This window comes from Suricata suricatta, chromosome 12, assembly GCF_006229205.1.
Source record: "Suricata suricatta isolate VVHF042 chromosome 12, meerkat_22Aug2017_6uvM2_HiC, whole genome shotgun sequence".
NCBI classification, from domain to species: domain Eukaryota; kingdom Metazoa; phylum Chordata; class Mammalia; order Carnivora; family Herpestidae; genus Suricata; species Suricata suricatta.
Genome location: NC_043711.1, coordinates 93,484,938 through 93,498,803, shown reverse-complemented (window position 1 = coordinate 93,498,803; position 13,866 = coordinate 93,484,938). Strand labels below are relative to the sequence as shown.

The following is a 13,866-nucleotide window of genomic DNA, read 5'->3' as shown; positions in this document are numbered from 1 at the left end:
GACCTCAGCTCAGGTCTTGATCTCGCAGTTCATGAGTTTGAGGCCCTCATCAGACTCTGTGCGGCAGCTAAGAGCCTGGAGCCTGCTTCACATTCTGTGTCTCCCTCTCTCTGACCCTTCCCCACTCATACTATTTCTCTGTCTCTAAAATAAACATTTAAAAATGATAATAAAATAAATGTTTTAATCTCTAAAACTTCTAGAAAGCATATGAAAACATCTCAATGACCTCGGGTTGGGCTAAGATTTCTTAAATGCAACACACAAAAAGCATCAACTACAAAAAAAAACACACACACACACACACACAATCAATAAATTGAATTCCAATAACATTAAAAACTTTTGCTTTCCCAAAAACAGGTATGAAAATGAAAAAGCAGACCACAGTCTCAAATTAAACATTTCTAAAGCATATATCCAAAAAACATCTGTATCTAAAGAACTTTTACATCTCATTACAATAACTCAACTTTTTTAAAAAATGGGCAAAAAAATATGAACAGACACTTCACCTAAATAAGCACATGAAAATATGCTCAACATCATTAGTCATTAAGGAAACTCAAACTGAAGCCCCAATGAGATACCACTAATATGCCTACTAGAATGGCCAACGTTAAGAAGACTGCCCATACCGGGGCAGCTGGCTGGCCCGGCCGGTACAGCAAGACACTCTTGATCTCGGGGGGCTGTCAATTGGAAGCCCGTGTTGGGTATAGAGATTACTTAAATATAAAAAATCAGTCAGTTGAGCACCCAGCTCTTGATTTTGGCTTAGGTCATGATCCCAGGACTGTGGGCTCAGCGCTGAGTGTGGAGCCTGCCGGGGATTCTCTCTCTCTCCCTTTCCCCTTTCCCCCACTCATGCGTTTTCTCTCTCTCTCTCTAAAATAAATATAATGAAAAGAATTTTTAATGAAAAATACAATTTTTTAATTTTAAAAAATCTTAAAAAAAATAACAAAAGACCAACCATACCAAGTGTTGGTAAGAGTGTGGAATACCCGAAACCACCACACACTGCTGGGAGAAACAGAAGATGCTACACTGCTTTGGGAAACAAGTGGCAGTTTCTTAAAATCTTTAAGTGTCGGGATCCCTGGGTGGCTCAGTCAGTAGAACATGAAACTCTTGAGCCCCATGTTGGGTACAAAAGTACTTGGTACTTTTGACTTTCAGTGCAGATGCAGCAAAGATGCAACTGCTTCCATCATCCCAACTCCGGGTTCATTAGGCATCAGCCACTTCCACCATGCCACCTAAGGTCAACTGAACCCAACGGAGATCAAAGTCTACACCTGAGGTGTGCCGGTGAGGAAGTCAGTGCCATGTATGAGGGGAGCCTGCTTGGAATTCTCTCCCTCCCTCCCTCTCTTCCCCTTCCCCACTCACAGACACGCACTCCTCCTCTCTCTCAAAATAAATAAATAAATTTAAAAAAAAAAGAACTACATGGGAAAATATTTCAATAAAGGATCATTTGATAACCAAAGGGGGGGAAGTACACAGCAAATAATTCCATTTATATAAAACTCCCAAAACGGTAAACTAGCCTTCAGGGACTTAAGGGTGATCGGCGATCACCTGAAGATGGAAGGGATGGGTTACACAGAGATGCAAGGATACTTCCACCAGAGTTACAGACATTTCCATTACTGTAATTGTGGGGACAGATTCACAGGTAGACTTCGACGTCAAAACCCAAATTGTACACTTTCAATAGATATAATCAATCAAATGTCAATTATACTTCGATAAAGTTGAAAAACAGAAAAAAGTAAACTATAATGACAAAAGGCCAAACAGTGGCTCACTAAATACTACAAAACCTAGAAGACTAAATACAAATGAGCAAGATAGAACACCTTGATTGTGGTGGCAGTAACAACAATTTACATCTGTCAAAAAAATGGCACACTTAAAATGCTCAATTTTAGTATAATTATACCTCAAAATGGACTTCTACAAATTATTTTTTTTAATGTTTTATTTATTTTTGATACAGAGAGAGACAGAGCATGAGAGGGGGAGGGGCAGAGAGAGAAGGAGACACAGAACCAGAAGCAGGCTCCAGGCTCTGAGCCAGCTGTCAGCACAGAGCCCGACGCGGGGCTCGAACCCACAAACGTAAGATCTGACCTGAGCCAAAGTCGGAGGCCCAACCAACTGAGCCACCCAGGCGCCCCACAAATCATTTAAAAAAAAAAAAAAAAACATACCCAGGGACGCCTGGGTGGCTCAGTCTGTTAAACGTTGGACTTAGCTAAGGTCATGAATTCGCCATCTGTGAATTCGAGCCCCATGTTGGGTCTGTGCTGACAGCTCAGAGCCTGAAGCCTGCTTCAGATTCTGTGTCTCCCTCTCTCTGTGCTCCCTCCACTCACTTGTGTGCATGTGCTCGCTCGCTCTCAAAAATAAACAAACATTTAGAAATTTTAACAAAAAAGCAGGGCACCTGGGTGGCTCAGTCCATTAAGTTCCCTGACTCTTATGGCTCAGGTCATAATCTCATGGCTTGTGAATTGGAGCCCCGCGTTGGGCTCTGTGCTAACAGCTCAGAGCCTGGACCCTGCTTCAGACTGTGTCTCTCCCTCTCTCTCTGCCCCTTCCCTGCTAGCACTGTCTCTCTCTCATTCTCTCAAAAATAAACATTAAAATTTTTTTAATTTATAAAAAATCTTAACACACACACACCCAAATGTTAAGTAAGTACATTTTAAACATCTTTAAACACCTTAAACAGAGTAGTGTCACAACATACTGTAGTTTACCACCTCATTAATCTATGCTAACAGTTCGATATCCTGACTTGTTTTATTCTACATTTTTTTCAATTTTTAGACTTGAGTCTTATGTTCTAAAAGAAAAAGAAACCATAAAAGCATTAAAAGAAACGCATGAGGGCGCCTGGGTGGCTCAGTCAGTTAAGCCTCCGGCTTCGGCTCAGGTCAGATCTCACGTTCGTGGGTTCGAGCCCCACATCAGGCTCTGTGCTGACAGCTAGCTCAGAGCCTGGAGCCTGCTTCCGGTTCTGTGTCTCCTTCTCTCTCTGCCCCTCCCCCTCTCATGCTCTGTCTCCTCTCTCTGTATCAAAAATAAATAAAAACATTTAAAAATTTAAAAAAAAAAAATAACACTGGAACAATTAAAAAAAAAAAAGAAACGCATGAACTCAGGGAAGCCAGCACTTCCACACACCTCTTGATATGGCATCTACAACAGGGGGATACGTGCAATTCTTATAAAACTTAGTCATACTCTTTAAGACTCTAGCATTCTACTTCCAGAAATTTTTATATGCTTAATAACAAAACCTGGGACAAAGATATACGTATGAGGATACTCCTTACAGCTCTGGGTGAATTAGGACATGTCCACCACACGGCAGGGTACTGTGTGGCCATCAGAAAGATTTTAGTAGTTATAGATATAGATACAAAACCTCTCCCCTAGATCATTTAACAAAGAGACACAATCCAGAAGAGCGCTCCTGAGTGCCAATTACATAAGTTTCTTTTCTGAAAATGTATAGGCCTGTACTTATGCATTTTTCTGAATGTATGCTATACTTCAATATAGTTTACCCAAAAATGTAGGAGAAAATAATTAAACTTAAAAGCTTTTAAGCATATACATTTATATATATATCTAGAGTTAACAGTGACTCTACAGTTAACAAGAACTCTGAACAGGGGATAAGGAGGTAGCCAGGAGACAGCGGAGGAAGGATGCCTTACTTTCCACTGTATCCCCTTCGGGACCTTTTAAAGTGGTCCCATGTGTACCTATATGTCAATATATGTTACATATATCAAAAAATATTTTACAATGTATATATGTTACATATATCAAAAATTATTTTTGAACTGAGACCACTTGCAACAATATCTCTATATGAGTTGGGATCTTCATAATACAGAAATAAACTAGAAGCAGAGATGGATTTAGACCCATAACAGTTCTTAAGGACCCAATTTCAAATTTTATATTCATCACAGCAATCTCATTTTCACTGCCGTTATAAGCAGCAAACAGTTTGATTTCAACTTAGAAAATAAATTTTAATAAAATTGCATTTTCTATTTCGAATAGGGTTTTATAAAAGACTTCAGCTGAAGGAGGAAAAAAAGGGCTCTGCAGTACAAAAGATGGTTAAATAAGATAATGGACATTTAACACCCAACACTGTCCAGGCATATTAGCTTGGATAAACGCTAACTTCTAGCTTATATCTAAGAATATAAATCAGAACACAGGAAAGGTAATTTTTAGTAGTAGGGTAAGACACACACACACACACACACACACACACACACACACACACATACTGGAGAGACATCCAAAACTATCTGCACAGAAGATCCTTTGAGAAGGGGGGTAGGTATAACCCAAAGACCTGGAGGACCAGAATCCTTACTTTTTCAAGATATATACATAGCTAGCTAGATAGATTTATAAACACACACAAACACACAGACACACACACACACACATACACCTTTTTATATTGTTTCAACTCTGCCATGTTTATACCTTCTTTTCAATTTAAAAAAATTATATATATACTTACTTGTACTAAGCACTACAAATTAAAAGATGTGGGAAAGAGAGATCAGAAACAGCAATTAATTCCCTTTAGATCCACTCCATCTCCTCCAAGAAGTTTTCCCTAACAATTCCAATTGAAAATGACCTTTTCTTCCTCTAAACTTCTGAACCACTTATTTATGTTGTTGCAACTATGTTTTTTAATTATACTTTATTTCTCAACTAGATTACAAGCTCCTAGTTCACAAAGGGATTTTAATGCCTACAATGCTTAGAATAATTCTCTGAAGAACCGTGATACTGAATAAAAACATTTGAACACCTCCCAGAAGGATGGTCCAGCAGGCTTAGGACATGTGGAAAATAGGAATCCTAAGGCCCAGACATGATTTATCGGGGACAACTCTGTAAGGAAGACATAGGCCCCTAGGACTAGGATGCTAATTTAGCTCAATTTCCAGATAGAAAAAAGCTGACTTGAGAGTTAGAACTCTGGAAACTTTCATATCCAAATGCCAAGCATTGGGGGGCGGGGGGGGGGGACCTAAAATGAATATAAGTGAAAAAATAATAGGTGACTTTAAAAGCTTGTAAAAAGAATGGTCCCCACCCTTTAAAAACAGACAATCCGACTGAATCCGCCCCACCAATCAATAAACACGGATTCCTGTGCATGTGAAGAGATAATTAAGATTCACATCAGAAAATAAGAACTATTATTTTCAGTTGTGGTGGTCTGGGAAATTTACTTAAATACAACAGGCTCTGAACTGGACCTCAATGACTAGATACAAGGGAGAAGAGGCAAAAAGCAACAGTATGACTCAAACAAGAGGCAACAAAAATGGGAAAAGACTGATTTTTTTAAAAAGACCCTGATTAAGAACTGAATATTAGGTTAAGGAATCTGGATTGTACTCTGCAAATTTTTAACCAAAAATGTAATCAAAATGATGTTTAATAAGTATAGAGAGGGCTTAGGGAAAGAAGAGGGACTACTTCAAAAACTATTACAATCATCAAGAAATAAAGGCCCTGAACAAGAGTTTTAGAAATTGTAATGAAAATTTATTTAGGAAAAACGTATAAATAGGATTCTGTGAAAACAAAACCAGTCTAGTCAAATCCACTAACATTTACTGAATATTTAAATGACCAAGTCTTAAAACGCCTTACCTCTGAGCCACTGCTAATGATTTCTCACCAACAGAAGCTGTCCTCTCCGTATTAAGATCTTACTCTTGCTTTCAAGTCCTGCATTCTGATCACCTGGTCAGAAGTAGTCCTTTCTCTTCTGAACTTCTCCTTGATCTTTATAAGCAAAATAGATTGCTTCGTACTGAAGTGATGTGAATACCTGATGGATTGTGTGCACTTGGAGGTCAAAACCTTGACTCTCAGCAGCGCCTTCAACACTACAAGCTTAATAAACATGCGTGCGTGGGGGAGTGGGCAACCGCCAAAACAGTAGCACATTAAAGATGATTAAAGCTTAAGGCCTCATAACTAAGAGAAGGCTGAATGCTGGTATAAAGTCAGTTTAAAAAGTAACATGTGGGAGGCGTGCCTGGGTGGCTCAGTCAGTTAAGCATCTCTTGATTTTGGCTCAGGGTTCAGGTCCTGATCCCCACCTCCCCTCCCACAATCTCGTGGGATTCTCTCTCTTCCTCTCTGCCCCTCCCCCACTCGTGCATGGGCTCACTCTCTCAAAATCAATAAAATGTAAAAAAAAAAAAAAAACACGTGAGAGGTATTTCGTACTTTGAACAAAGAAATAGAAAAGTGGAGTTCATTGAGCAAGTTCACAATTGCAGGTTCACCTAACTTGGAATCCCTACACCTAAGGCTTCTACCTTTCAAAATGTGGTTGTGCGCTTTGAAAGCAGGTTCCTGAGTTCACTGTGTTGATTCCTGATGAGATTATTCTTAAAACTTAGTACAGTGACAGTCCTGTCTCATTCTATGAAGACAACACTACCGGCACTCCAATGGATGATGCAACGTGTATGTGGAGTTTTCTCACTGGCGAAGTTAGATTTTCCTAGATGCAACCTGGTACTTGCTCAGACGTCAATGGGGCCAGCTAACCAGCTAACGTTAGCTGAGATGAAAGTCTTATAAAACACGGCCCCCACCAGGCAGGTAAAAGAGGAAAGAGATGGGCTTGGATGGAGCAGAGGGTGTTTAGACTAAAGACACAATCTGGTGGTGAAAAGAATGCTGGGTAATCCTTAAAACATTTTCAAATAAATTTGCCAAATTTCAATCTGGAAACAAAATCAAGCTGATCTAGCTACTCTACAGAGTGACTTAAATACAATAATCCATTTCATTGATGACAGCTTTACTGAGAGTAAAGAAAAATATGACTTCGTTTTCTTAAAAGAGAAGGAGGTTGAAAATTCTCTCCCCCTCCCCCTTCCCCAGACACGTAAGTGCAAGCATACACTTTGCAGCTTGCAGCATACACTATGAAGCCAGGAGCTCAAAAATCACCCTCCCTCCCACCTGATGGGTCAGCACTGAAAGGCTACCATCACCTGGGATAAAGAGCTAATCCATTTACTGTCTGACCAACAAAACTTAAATATAAGGTCATTCTACGAATCTATACAATGCTTTAAGTTTATAGAATTCTCCAATATAATGAATTCTGGGAGATCATATATGCCACCCCCTTTTTTATAAATTTAAAGAACATCTTGAGATTGATTTGCATGAAGCTTAACAGTACTAGCTTGCAAATTATTCTCAACTCTTCACAAGTATCATTTTCAAAGTAACAAGCTAACAAATGACACTGATTAGGTGACAAAAGGAGAGAAACAGTCAAAGGTTTTCAGGTGTAGGGTTTTTTTTTTCAAGTTTATTTATTTTATAGCAATCGTCATACCCAACATGGGCCTCGAACTCATGACCCGGAGATCAAGCCTCAAGCATCCTCCTCTGACTGAACCAGCCAGATACCCCGAGATTTTTTTTTATTATCTTTAAAGTTGTTTGAAAACTGAATGTATGATCATGCTGCTCTTTCCACCAGTAGCAATTAACTCTCATTTATAAAAATGTCAGTCTAGGGCACTTAGATTACAATAAACATTTCCTCTCAAAGTAAAAATAATTTGGTTTTAGATTTCACTTAAACAGAACAGCAAAGAATATTTACCCTAAAAGTCTCCCCCACCCCCTCTTTTGTTGTTGTTAAAACTCTTTCTTCCCCTCCCCACGCTTTCTCCTCTTTTGTGCTCAAGTTCTCAAATGCGTAAGGTGGACGAACAATACCACAATAGGACTGCAGGCTTCCTGCCTACGGGCAGGCCATTATTCTTGACTCGAGAACTTTCAAAACACTGCTTGGGTTGCTTTGAAATTCCCTCTTTCAGATTTTCCCTCCTTCAAGGAACGTCTATTTAAAAGAATGACTTCAAGAATGTCTTGCTGCACCCAATCAAAACTCTCTAAGCAAACTAAAACTGCTAGCCTTAGATGTAAAGGTGGGATATAAATGCCTCAAGTTCCTCAGACATCAATCTAAAAAATATAAGACGGGGAAAAAAGTGTACTTCTGGCCAAGCATAATAGTAATTTTTCTCATATGTATACTAATCCTGTTTCTGAAAAACTCCACGTTTATAACTACAATACAACCATCACTTTTTTTTTTAACACCATATAGATCTGTCTCGAACTACACTGTGATCAATGGAAAAGCGCTACCTTAATTATCGAAAAGTAAAGTTCACACAAAAGTGAAGTATATACATTTACTCTAAAAAGTTATCAAGGGCAGAAAAAACTACCAGCAGCAGTCACCTGGAAACCTAGGGAATTTCCCATTTCCTCTGACCACACTCTGATGATGGCAGTAGGACTTATAAATTTATTTGGCTGTTGAGATAAACCAATGGAGCTACTCTAGACCTAAACGTGGGAGCGGGGAGGGGGATAAAGTATATGCCCAGTTCAACATGAGTGCTTTTTAAAGGCAAAAGCATTAAAATTGAACCTTGGACATACTGGTTCATGAGTAACAACTTCTCAGATTGTTACAACACATAAAAATTTTTCCAACACCTCTAACAAAAACAGAAAGACTAGTTTATTTAAAACAATATTCAAAAAAGCTCAATCCCAGTACAACAAAATAATTTAGCTAGTCCCCTGGAGTTTGTTATAATGGGATTTAACCTGTACACTCAACATTCAATTAACCATGAGGCTTATCCTAATTGAGGATTATGCTGAGTTCTGCAGTCTTTTCCCATCTATCCATCTACTCCTACTCAGCTGCTACAGCGACCAAAAGCAAAGCCCCAGGGAGCAGTAGATTATCCATTACTCTGTGGTACCCGTGCCAATATTCCCTGTTCATCCTTATGTGAATGAAGAGTTAAATTTAGTAATCTAATCAGCCTAGTTTCCAAAAACTGAAACTTCAGGACCCTCACTCTTAACCTCTCATCAAAGAAATTAAACATTTCAGAAGAATACCTTCATAGGTGAACAGCATACCAAAAAAAGTTATACTCAAAAACAAATTTTTTAAGTCACACTCTTTCCCAGAAAGGAAAGATTAAAAAAAAAAAAAAAATAGGATGCAGACATTTCTAATGAAAAATAGGAAAAAATACTAACAGAAAAGACTAGTACATTTGCTCTTAAAATATTCTTTGAATTAGGTAAAGCCTGTTTGCCAGATAGGTCAGACTTCTTTCCTTTGCCTCTAGGCCACAAACTTACTACAGTTAAATAAACCTTTAATACTGCCCCCACCCTCCACAAACTGACCTAGGCCGGCAGAACCTACCAAACCGAGTTAATGCTGACAAAGTTGGGGACTGGCAGTGTGTAGTCAGATTATCCAGTATGTGGATAAATCAGCCTCCCAGACAGTGCAGGTCTTCCTTTCAACCCCCGCTGTGTATCTTCTGGCCATTTTCCTGTTCATTTAACAACTCTCCACCAGACGGTAGGAAAGGGAATGGCGGATTAAATTCAAGTCAGTTCCATTATTTGTTAGGAGCTGAAAATAAGGTTAGATTCTGGATAGACTGCACCCTTAACTCAAAATAATCTGCCAGAAACTCTGTCAGAAAGCCAATGGGCTAAAAGAATTCACGCAGCAAACACTAAGGAAAAGAAGGAATAAACCTCATTACAATAAGGCCCCCCAACACTTTTACTGAGAAATGTTCATTTTGTGATCCCCTCCCCCACCTCCAAAAAGCACTCAATAAAATGGAAGAAAATGCCTACATTTTAGTACAGCATTCAATTCCCATGCCATCCCTGTGGCTCTAAACCAACATATAGTTACCTGTATCTTTAATCTGTTGAACTATGTGTGGGAAGGAAGAAAAGTTAACATTCATTTCCAATACTAATTTTCTGCTCCCAGAGGTTTAAATACTCAATGAAGAAAAAAAAGAATATTTTACACTACAGGATATATAATAAGTTCAAACCAAACAGGGACAGGTACTCTCTAGTTTAACCTATGAGAAACATGAGAAACTCTTCAACACGACCAACAACTCTTTCTAGTCCTAGGTAACATTAAAGTAACAACCACATTAAATTGTGGTTGCTCACCAGTGTAGACAGCCACTGGAGGCTATACTCATTCTGTTTTTTTTTAAACTTTTTTTTAAATGTATTTTGATACAGAGAGACACACAGCATGAGAGGGGGAGGGGCAGAGAAAGAAGGAGACACAAGACAGGAAACGGGCTCTAGGCTCTGAGCTAGCCGCCAGCACAGAGCCCAACGCGGGGCTCGAACCCACGAATGTGAGATCTGACCTGAGCCGAAGTCGGAGGCTCAACCGACTGAGCCACTCAGGCACCCCGGCTATACTCATTCTAAACTTGGAAAAATCAAGTTTTCAAAGTAGTCTACATCCTCAGGCCAGGGCTTGAAATTATATATTCTTTAAAAAATGCAAAAAGAAACCATAAAGCCACTTATTTTAACACCAATTTGGTTCTGAACTATTTTTTGATTATTCTTTTAAAGACTTCTCAAAAACATACTCATCTTTAAAAGATTTAGAATCATTCTAGAATCATAGTTAATACACAAAAGACTAAATTAAAAAAAAAAACTTATCTTTAATATGTCCCTGAAGTTTATTTCAAAAGACCAATCAAGAAGGCTTTAGTAAGTAATCATTTCAAAAACTATTTTCTATTTCACATTTTCAAAAAAAAGAATCCAGAGTCCAACAGTACACTCCTCACTGAATGAATTCTAATTTATTTGTCCAGGGAATGAGAGGCAATTTAGAGAAACAATTCTTTTACAGGAATAAGAATATATCCCTGATACAATAACTCTTGGGCGGGGGGGGGGGGGGGGGGGGGGGGGTGCACGGTACACTCAACGTCAAAATATAGTGAAATTATTTAATGCAATCCCTAATGGGATTACGCTAGTGGTACTGAATTTCTTTAATGAATTGTTAGTGTGGGTAAATTTAACACTACCATTCTAGAACTTACAAAAATAGAAATCCTGTTAATTATGCTGGGGTTGTTTTTGCATCTTCGAAGCCTCTGTAGGAAAGGAGTCTTTTACAGTAGAAATATTTCCTCCGACTGCTCTAGAAGCATCATAGCGGCCCACTTATTCTACAATCTTCATGTTCAAAATGTAGTTCTATAAGCTAGAAGCTGGCATATGCCTTTTTTTTTAATGCTGATTGGACAATTAAGTCACATCTATCAATATATAAAATACCACTATAATTTAGGATCACGGGCAACCTAGATTACTGCTCATTTAAATGCAGAACCTGAAGCAACCTCCAGTGACAGGAGCTATAGTGTTCAATATCATTTTACATGTTACAAACAGAAGCTTCATCTTACATACAATGAACCCTGGCAGCCGTTCTCCATCCTAAAGACGGCAAATTGTTACTTCTTCAAGGGTGTTGGTGCATAAGGCAACATCAGCGGCAAGTTCAGGAGCTTTCTCTAGTTGCTATCAACATTTCTCCAAGACAGTGAAAAGGAAACAATATTCCCACCACATTTCCCCCTTTCTTCTGTTTGCTTTATGTTCCTGCTTTTGGTACCCGGCAAGGGTCATACTGCAAATAAAAATCTTAGAATAATTATTCCGAAGACCAAGGATACTCCAGAAACCAGTGACGCTTACGGCTTCCGAAGAGCCGGAATTGGAGGGTTTATAAGGAAGAGACTCGTTTTTCAATGTGTGTGGACCTTTTTCCAGTGGGGTATTATATCTGGTACAACCCATTCTAAACAGAGCAAGAATCTAAATTCTTTTCCCAAGAACAAATATTTCCTGAACTTCCAGATTTCCATTGAACATGTTCGTTTATGCAACATTGACAAGACGTATGTTTGGGGGGTTGGTTTTTGTTTTTCCATCATCCTCTCTACAACCTGCTGCAACAAATACTGAAGCCTTCTTGCAGCCAGGGGGCCAGTGAGGAGAATCCGAGGCCGGGCATTTCCACCAGGAGATGCAGCAATCTCTCCCCACACCCCCACCACTCACTCCACTCATTCAACTCCATTTAAAAAACCACTGCAGCGAGACAGCTGGTACTCGCCTTCCTGTTTCTTTACGGTACATGCTTAATAACAAAAACAGGTTGGCTTTGAAGCGCTGCTCAAAAACTGCAAAAAAGGAAGTCTTCACCATTCGAGCCAGGCGGGGGGGGGGGGGGGCGCGACGGGGGAAAAAAAGTTTCGACTTCGGGACAATTTCATACCTTTCGTGTCATTCCATTTTGGAATCGCGACCTACTCCCGTGACTGCGACTGGCAGACGATGCTTTCCCCCCTCTCCCCCCTGCTCTTTTGGTTAACTTTTCCACCCCGAGTGCCCTCGAGCAGCCAAGCCTTCCAACGACTCACGGATCCTTTTTCTTTCTTTCTTTCTTTTTTTTAAGGCATGTGCGAGACGATTTAAATCATTACAAACTCAATCAACGTCTGTAAAGATCAGAGACGGGGACGGGGGGGGAAACAACAGCGCACGGATGAAGACAGCCGGAGCCCCAATGTGACCCACCAACTTCCCGCTTGCCGTGCCCCAACCTTCACAGCGGAGGTAGCAAAATGCCTTTTTACCGAGAAAACTGCGGAGAACCTTACCCGCGCCCAAAATGAGATTCCGCAGATAATGCGAGTTAAGATATTAAAAACGCCCCCGAGCGCAGGAGGAAGCGGCAACAAAACGCGAGCCGATTCTGGGTGCGACTTGGGGGCTGGGGTGGGGGTCGGCGGGGGTGTCCGCGGCTGCCCCCGCCCCCTAATTCTTCCGAGTAACTGCGAAGGAGCCGAGGCAGCGGAAGGCAGACGCGGGGAGCTTTCTAAAGCAGCCCCAAGGGCTGTGGGGGGAGATAAAACTTCAGGGACAGGAGGGAAAAGTGGACCCCCGCGGTCCCCCCCAAACTCCTCGGGGTGACCCCTCGGTGCGGGGATCCCCGCGGACTCCCGAGCCGGCTGCCGCCCCACCTCAACTCCCCTCCTCGGGCCGCGGGGCCGCCCCAAGCTGCGGTGAAGCGGCGCGGCCCCGACACCCCAAAACTATCTCAGCGTGCCCCCCACCCCGCGCTCGGCGCGCCCCTCAGCGCCACCGCGGAGCCTCAAGCCGCCGGCTCGCGGCCACCGGGGACTCGCCCTCCTCACCCCCGCCTCGCACTCTACCCCTTCGCTCGCCGCCGCTCCTCCTTTATCTCCACTCACCGCCCGCCGCCATTTTCCTCGCAGCTCAGCTTTAAATCGGAAACTCGCCGCTCAGCCCGCAGCCGCCGCCACTGCCGCCGCCACCGACTCAGCCGCCGCGGCAGCCGCCGTCGCTGTGTAGAGGCTGAAGCGGCAGCGGCTGGAGCCGCGGCGCGGGGACCTCCGGGATATGTAGTCCCGAGGCCACGCCCAGCACTACCGGTCCCAGGGGGCCTTGCGCGGCCTGGGCGCTGGGTGCCCCCGCCCGGCGGCGCTCGCGCTGCGCGAGGGCGTGGCGGTGAGGACCCTCTGGCCGGTGTCCCTCGCTCCCTGCCTGGGAGCTGCGGCGGGGTCCGGAGTGTTGGAGTGCAGCCTCGGCCCTGCCCTTCATCTTGCCACACTTGCCTTCATCCAGTAATAGCTAACCTTTACGGAGCGTTTATTGTGTGCCAAGTACTGATCCTCAAAAAAGCATCCCTTTGGGACCACTATTATCCCCGTTGTTCAGATGAACAAACTGAGGTACAAGGTCAGAAGCCACCGGGCTCTTTGTTAGATGCTAAAGCCACTGGGTGAAAGGTCCCACCGGGCTCTTCGTTAGATGCTAAAACCA

General features: G+C 41.9%; 1 protein-coding gene across 9 annotated transcripts in view; it reads right to left on the bottom strand.

Annotated features, from left to right (window-relative positions):
* Window positions 1–13,418, bottom strand: part of NCOA3 (nuclear receptor coactivator 3) — a 136,301-nt gene extending 122,883 nt beyond the window's left edge. For all 9 annotated transcript variants that reach the window (XM_029916161.1, XM_029916159.1, XM_029916163.1 and 6 more), the window contains exon 1: window positions 13,275–13,418. The gene's annotated coding sequence lies outside the window, so the exon portion shown is untranslated. The remainder of the gene's footprint in view (window positions 1–13,274) is intronic.
* Between the last annotated feature and the right edge of the window lie 448 nt (window positions 13,419–13,866).